Genomic DNA, 6,854 nt, shown 5'->3' with positions numbered 1-6,854 from the left:
CCTCTCCATGCTCTGTCTCCCACCCCCAAGTATCTGCAGGATCCATGCAGTCCACCAGGAACTCCCTCCTAGTGAAACTATCTGAATCCAGAATCACTGCTCAATTCCACTCATTTATTCTCTCTTTTCCCACCTGTGGAACCACTAAGAAAAAAAAAAACTAAGTTGGTTTGGGGGTATTTTAACAGTCTACTGACACCTTTTTATGAGTTTATTAATGATTGAACTCAGCAATAACCAGACCAAGGAATGGAGAAAATCACAACCTTTGTATTGGAATGGAAAACATCACAAATGTAAAAAATATCAAGTAAACCTTCTTGAAGAAATAACCAAAACAACAGTGGATAAAATAAATGATCAAATAAAGTTAATTACAAATGAATTTAGGGATGTAAATGCAATAAACATCCTTGAATGGACATAAAACTTTGATGGTTGCCAAACAACACTGGATAACAACAACAACAACAACAACAACAACAACAACAAAAATTTCTGTATGCTACTCAGGTAAATGTATGTGTCCTTCATTAATTAATTCAACTATTCTGATTCCAAACCTGAAATCAGAATTGACTCAACATGTCAGGATTTTAAATTCCAGAAAAATGACATTTTTCAGGCATTGTTCATTTAAAAATCAAGCACATTGCACGATTGCACAATATAAACAAATTGTATAAATTCTATGATGTACAGTGACTGTTAACCATAAACTGAAGCATATTGAACAACATAAACACATTGTATAAACTACAAAGTACACATTAACTGTTTAGCAATGCTTTAAACACTTGATTTTACGCTTGTGACGAGCAGTGGATTATCTCTGAAGAAACCAGCAATATCCCCCCCCCCTCATGTTGGGGTTGAAACGCTGCTAACAGCATGCCTCCATTGTGTTGATATATTGGTAGAAAATGAGAAATTTTTGTGCCTTTTGCCAACAAGTTCCACTCTTGCAAATGCGAACCCAACAATTCTGCATTTTCCTGATACAGCTCAAGGTTTCTGACAAGGTAATTTAAGTCTTCCAGGTTGATCAGATAAGGTTGTTTCACTGACTACAACTTTACTGGTTCGTAAAGCCAAGTGTCATCAGTATCAACACTTCCATCATCATTTTCAATGTCAGCAGCAGTTGGTGGAACAGGTAATGGATTGTCCTCATCATGTGGCACAGATTTTTGTGCTGATTCACAATTCAGATAAGTTATCATGTTTTTGTATTTCTTGGTGAAACCAGCCACTTTACCAATGCAGAAATAACAGTAATTCAGAGTTTTATTTGGCTCCTGCCCCACCATTGGGATGGTGAATGGCATTGACGTTTGTTTCCCATTAACCATTGTGTCAGTTTGGAGGTACAAACAGTGCAACCTATGTGTGGTGCCCATGTCTTGTCTTTGTTGCCACCTTGCAACTGAAGTAGGCCTTGTATGTGACGAGATGATTGGTTGTTTTTTCCGTTGGTTACGAGGCATATACTTGCAACATATGTTGCAAAAGCAGTCTGCACTGCTCAGACACGTTTGTCTATTCATATCAATCTGAAATATAATAATATTAAAACATTATATTATGATATTATGATAATATTGAAGTATACACAGCATTAAAAAGAACACTCAAAATACTTGACATTGGATTTCCAAGTTTTATTGCAACTAAAAATCCTTACATGTTGGGTTAATTCTGATGTCGGATTGAAAATCGGCATACAGTAGTTGAATTAGTCTCAGACACATACATTTAACTCGGTAACAAATTTGTTGTTGACCAGTGTAATAAACAGAAAAATAATTTCCAACAATCTCATAATCATTTGCGGCTCAGGAGGAGCACAGACCAGAGCGTTAAGAGGTTTATCATTTCATCTCTGCTCAACAAAGAAATTTAAAGACAAGAAACAAATCCCGACATACTATTTATTAACATTCACGATGGTGATGAAAGCCACAAGAATATAAAACACTTTGATATACAGTAAACACTCGAATATCATGGATTCCAATATCACAGGTTTCGACCAATCATCGGCAACCTATTATGTTCTGATTTTGTTTTCGCGGGATTTCATGTGCCAAAAGGCAGGGAAAGGTTGGGCGAAAAGATCCAGTTGTTAACTAGGTTGGCTCGAGGTGAAAATGAGGCATCTGTGGGCTGCCATTACAGGATCAATGATTGGAGATAGAACCTTCCCCATTGTTCTCTTCCTCATTCCCAAACCTTCATTTTTCTTCAAACCTCATTCCCAAACCTTCATTATCCCTTAAAACTCATTCCCAAACCTTCATTATCCTTCAAATCCCAGTCCAAAACCTTCATTTACCAATTTTGGATTTGAACCTCATTCCCAAACCCTCACTTCCTGACACCCATACTCAAACCGCCATTTTTCTGACACTTGGACTCGAGAACCACCGTACTAATGCTTCATCCTCAAACACATTCTCAACCCACATCACCTCACTAGTGTTTTAACTGAATAATTGCCGTTGTAATGGTCGTGGTTCTTTGCTGTTCCAGCATCGCAGTCAAATTGGATCCAAAGAGGTGCTTCCTGAAATGTGGTAACCAATCCGAAGGGATTCAACAATGGCTACCCACACCTTCCGCATCAGCAAGGGCTGGTTTGAGAAATTCAAGAGGATGTGATCTCCATTATGTAAAATTAGTCAGGGAAGCAGCATCGGCTGACCATGATGGTATGACAAACTACCCTCCGCAGCTCATGGACCTTAACTACGTGAAGGGATTAATGCCAAAGCATAAATTTGGGACGGTGTGGGTGATGATGGATCCTCCTTGCGTCCGTCCTTGCTTCAGGTTTTTAACAACGCCAAGATGGGATTATTCTGGAAGAGGATGCCACCTCGTACCTTCCTCTCCAACCAGGAAAGATCGGCTCCGGGGTGCAAGGAAAGGTGGTTAATCCTTCACTCCACACATACAATCGTTCACCTGCACCTCACACTCAAACATTCCCCTGTATCCCACACACTCAAACCTTGCCATTCACCCCCCCCCCCCACACACACACATGCACACGTGCACACACACACACACACACACACACGTTTCTCTACAGCCCACACACTCAAACCTTTACCCATACCTCACACACTCAAGCCTTCACCTGCACCAACGCACACTCAAATCTTCCCCCTTGCCCGACACGCTCAAACCTTCCTCCACACTCCACACACTCAAACCTTCACCCACACACTCAAACCTTCACCCAAACCCAACAATTCAAACCTTCCTCCTGCACCCACAAGTCTTTTGCAAAAGAGTGAAGGGTGAGCCCCGGAAATTTTCCCTGAACATTCGAGAGCGAGTCGAAAGGCTCAGGGGAGGTGTTCCCCTTGATTAACGGCCAAACTGCCAATCAGTGCGGGGCAGACAGGGTAGGACTACCTCCCGGCCCGGAGCGGGGCACCGTGAGAGACCATAAAAGCCTTCATCCAGGAAACACTCACACATCCAGCTGAGCTTCTTTTCTACAGCTTGTTGTTGCTTTGCATTGTTGTTCTTTGGTTCTTTGGTCCCTTGGCCCTGTTGCGTTCCACGGTTGGTTTGTTGCCACTTTAGCTCTAAAGGACAGATTTGGTGGGCGATTTGCATCCATTTCAAACGTCTCCACCCAAAAACGTGACAAACTGCTCCAGTCGCCATTTTGAGTGGCTTCATGTGGAGAAACGACCGGCACGTCCCAAATTGGACTTGGTGTAGGAGCAAACAGGCCCTTGATCCGGCTCGGGGTATCTCGGCCTTTTGGCTGATGGGACCGCCGTAACAATCTATATAATAATAATATGCTTTTCCATCCGTCCCTCTGTCTGTCTGTGTGTAAACATTCAGTTACACCCATTGGTTGGGTAATTCATCTGAAAAATAAAATGGCTGCCTTGTTAGTGCTCACTGCCACATGAAGCCAAACACATATTCGGAGCTGTCATATTGACAATCGCCATGCCCTTCCCTGTAACTTTTCCCTTCGGTGTAAACCGATCAAAGTGACAGTTAAAAGGATTTTGAGCCAATAGGTGTTACGGGCCTTGTGAAGATAGGCCTCAGCAATCGAGGCAGCGGTCCATTGTCTGTAAGTACATGGCGTTCTCTCAAGCAGGGCTTTTATCGCGGAGGTTCAACAGGTCCTTGCTATTATTTCTGAATATTTTTTCTTAAACATCTCGACCAGAGACCATAAAACCGAGGTCATTATAACGAACTTCGTTTGAGGACTTCCGGGAATCTCGCGACATTGTGAAGGAAAACATCCATCGTTATTTACTTATCACGATGTGTATATGTTTTCATCAGGAAGATCATTGGTTTCAGGTGTCATGGTCATTTTGAGAGTTGCAATTCCACGACGTTTCTGCATGTCTCGCGGAATTGTGAGTTGGACAGGACAGGCGTGACGGGCCATGATGGGCCATGACATGTGGCAGCCATGCCGTGGCTGGTTCGATCGCGGTTTCTGTGAAGTCAGTGATATCATGATAGGGGAGGGGAAAACATCAAATATTCTGCTGTTTTGATGAGGTAATGAAGAACTACTGAATGTTATGATCGATGTGGGAATATCTGTTTGCTTTTATGAGCGGGAGAAGCGTGAAGAGGGTAGGACAGAGTTGTGGTTTGGAGAGGGTGGCAGGGGGGGGGGTGGAGCAAAGATTGGACAGAGTTGGGAGGAGAAGGTTGAGGCTTTGGGAGGTTGGGAGGCAGAGGGTGAGGACTTGGGGTTTGGAGGCAGAGGGTGAGGACTTGGGGTTGGGAGGCAGAGGGTGAGGACTTGGGGTTGGGAGGCAGAGGGTGAGGACTTGGGGTTGGCAGGCAGAGGGTGAGGACTTGGGGTTGGGAGGCAGAGGGTGAGGACTTGGGGTTGGGAGGCAGAGGGTGAGGACTTGGGGTTGGGAGGCAGAGGGTGAGGACTTGGGGTTTGGAGGAAGAGGGTGAGGACATGGGGTTGTGAGGGAGAGGGTAAGGACTTGGGGTTTGGAGGCAGAGTGTGAGGACATGGGGTTGTGAGGCAGAGGGTCAGGACTTGTGGTTGGGAGGCAGAGGGTGAGGACTTTGGGTTTGGAGGCAGAGGGTGAGGAGTTGGGGTTGGGAGGCAGAGGGTGAGGACTTGGGGTTGGGAGGCAGAGGGTGAGGACTTGGGGTTTGGAGGCAGAGGGTGAGGACATGGGGTTGTGAGGCAGAGGGTGAGGACTTAAGGGTTGGGAGGCAGAGGGTGAGGACTTGGGGTTTGGAGGCAGAGGGTGAGGACTTGGGGTTGGGAGGCAGAGGGTGAGGACTTGGGGTTTGGAGGTAGAGGGTGAGGACATGGGGTTGTGAGGCAGAGGGTGAGGACTTGGGGTTTGGAGGCAGAGGGTGAGGACTTGGGGTTTGGAGGCAGAGGGTGAGGACTTGGGGTTTGTAGGCAGAGGGTGAGGACTTGGGGTTTGGAGGCAGAGGGTGAGGACTTGGGGTTTGGAGGCAGAGGGTGAGGACTTGGGGTTTGTAGGCAGAGGGTGAGGACTTGGGGTTTGGAGGCAGAGGGTGCAGACTTGGGGTTGGGAGGCAGAGGGTGAGGACTTGGGGTTGGGAGGCAGAGGGGGAGGACTTGGGTTTTGGATTTGTGTGGGGATGGGGGCATGGGGGCGGGGGTAGTTTTTGACTTGAAACGACATTTTACATGAAATGGATGTTCCATGAGTCCCCACTCGTCTATCAGTATTTTACTACTGCTACTACTGCTGCACTACCAAATGGAGGACATACATAGCAACCACCTCAGAATAACCTAAATGCGATCTCTTCCACGAGCCTTGACTCTGTATAAATACATACACATTCAAAAAAAAAATATATATATATATATTTATATATATACAACCACCGGCCCTGCACAACTCTGCACAATGGTGCAGAGTGGCCACAGCGTCTTGTCACCCCTTGTAAAAATGGCGACCTTGCCTTTTGTTGCACTCGCTGACAACATTGAGGGTGACACACACACACACACACACACACACACACACACACACACACACACACACACACACACACACACACACACACACACACACACACACACACACACACACACACACACACACACCGAGTTATCTTTTACTTGATGACACATGTTACATCATATGACGTACAGGCCTTAATTGTCCAGGGAATCCGTTTCTGCTCCATCACATTCACAGACAATCATTTGGCTCCATGTTCCGGGTGGGCCATTTTCCGGACCATGCGTGGGGTGGTCCGATTGAAAGGAAGACTCACTGCTTGTTTAAGGTCATCAGTGGTATTCACTGAATCTGAAAAGAGGGAAAAGGAAACGAATGAACCCAAACTGCACACAGAGGCAATGTCAGCATTTTTACAAGGGGTGACAAGACATTGTGGCCACCCTGCACATTCCCATTGTTTCACAGCAACATCAAATAAACAAACAAGCAAACAAACAAAGGCGAAAGTGTCTTTGTGGAAATTTCTTGATTTAGTTTTCAAAAGAAAACCCACCAACATCGGGCTCCAGCGACCACAGCACCGGTCATCGTTGATTCAGAATGTCGAAATAATTAATCCTCAACAATTCCCAAACAAAAATGGCCGTTTGGATTGAACACCCGACCAGTACCACAGAGGCACGGCAGCCAAGGGTGTGCAGGTGCTGTGGTGCCGTGTTAGAAGAAGCGGTGACTGCAGCACCACAAACAACATTATCAAGAGGGAATGTCGTTTCCCATTTACATCGAGTTCATCCCCATCCTCCTTTCACCCTCGTCGGAGGTCTTTTTGTGACGCACTTCCGGTCCTCAAGACGGAAATCGGTTAAAACAAAACAA

The 6,854-nt window shown here is 45.5% G+C and overlaps 1 long non-coding RNA gene across 3 annotated transcripts; it reads right to left on the bottom strand.

The window, feature by feature from the left end:
* Positions 1-212: 212 nt before the first annotated feature.
* Positions 213-6,809, bottom strand: LOC147031197 (uncharacterized). Of its 3 annotated transcripts, none has more exons than XR_015056724.1 (3): positions 6,529-6,807; positions 6,162-6,323; positions 213-1,553 (listed from the first exon to the last, which is right to left on the bottom strand). It is a non-coding gene; the product is annotated as an uncharacterized LOC147031197 (long non-coding RNA). The 3 variants fall into 3 exon arrangements; XR_015056725.1 differs by having other exon boundaries at positions 220-4,489; positions 6,529-6,809; XR_015056723.1 differs by lacking the exon at positions 213-1,553 and having other exon boundaries at positions 5,634-6,323; positions 6,529-6,808.
* Between the last annotated feature and the right edge of the window lie 45 nt (positions 6,810-6,854).

The sequence above is a fragment of the Eptatretus burgeri genome, chromosome 3 (genome assembly GCF_056783735.1).
Source record: "Eptatretus burgeri isolate ZD-2024b chromosome 3, Ebu_testis_v1, whole genome shotgun sequence".
NCBI classification, from domain to species: domain Eukaryota; kingdom Metazoa; phylum Chordata; class Myxini; order Myxiniformes; family Myxinidae; genus Eptatretus; species Eptatretus burgeri.
This window is presented reverse-complemented; position numbering and strand designations above follow the sequence as displayed.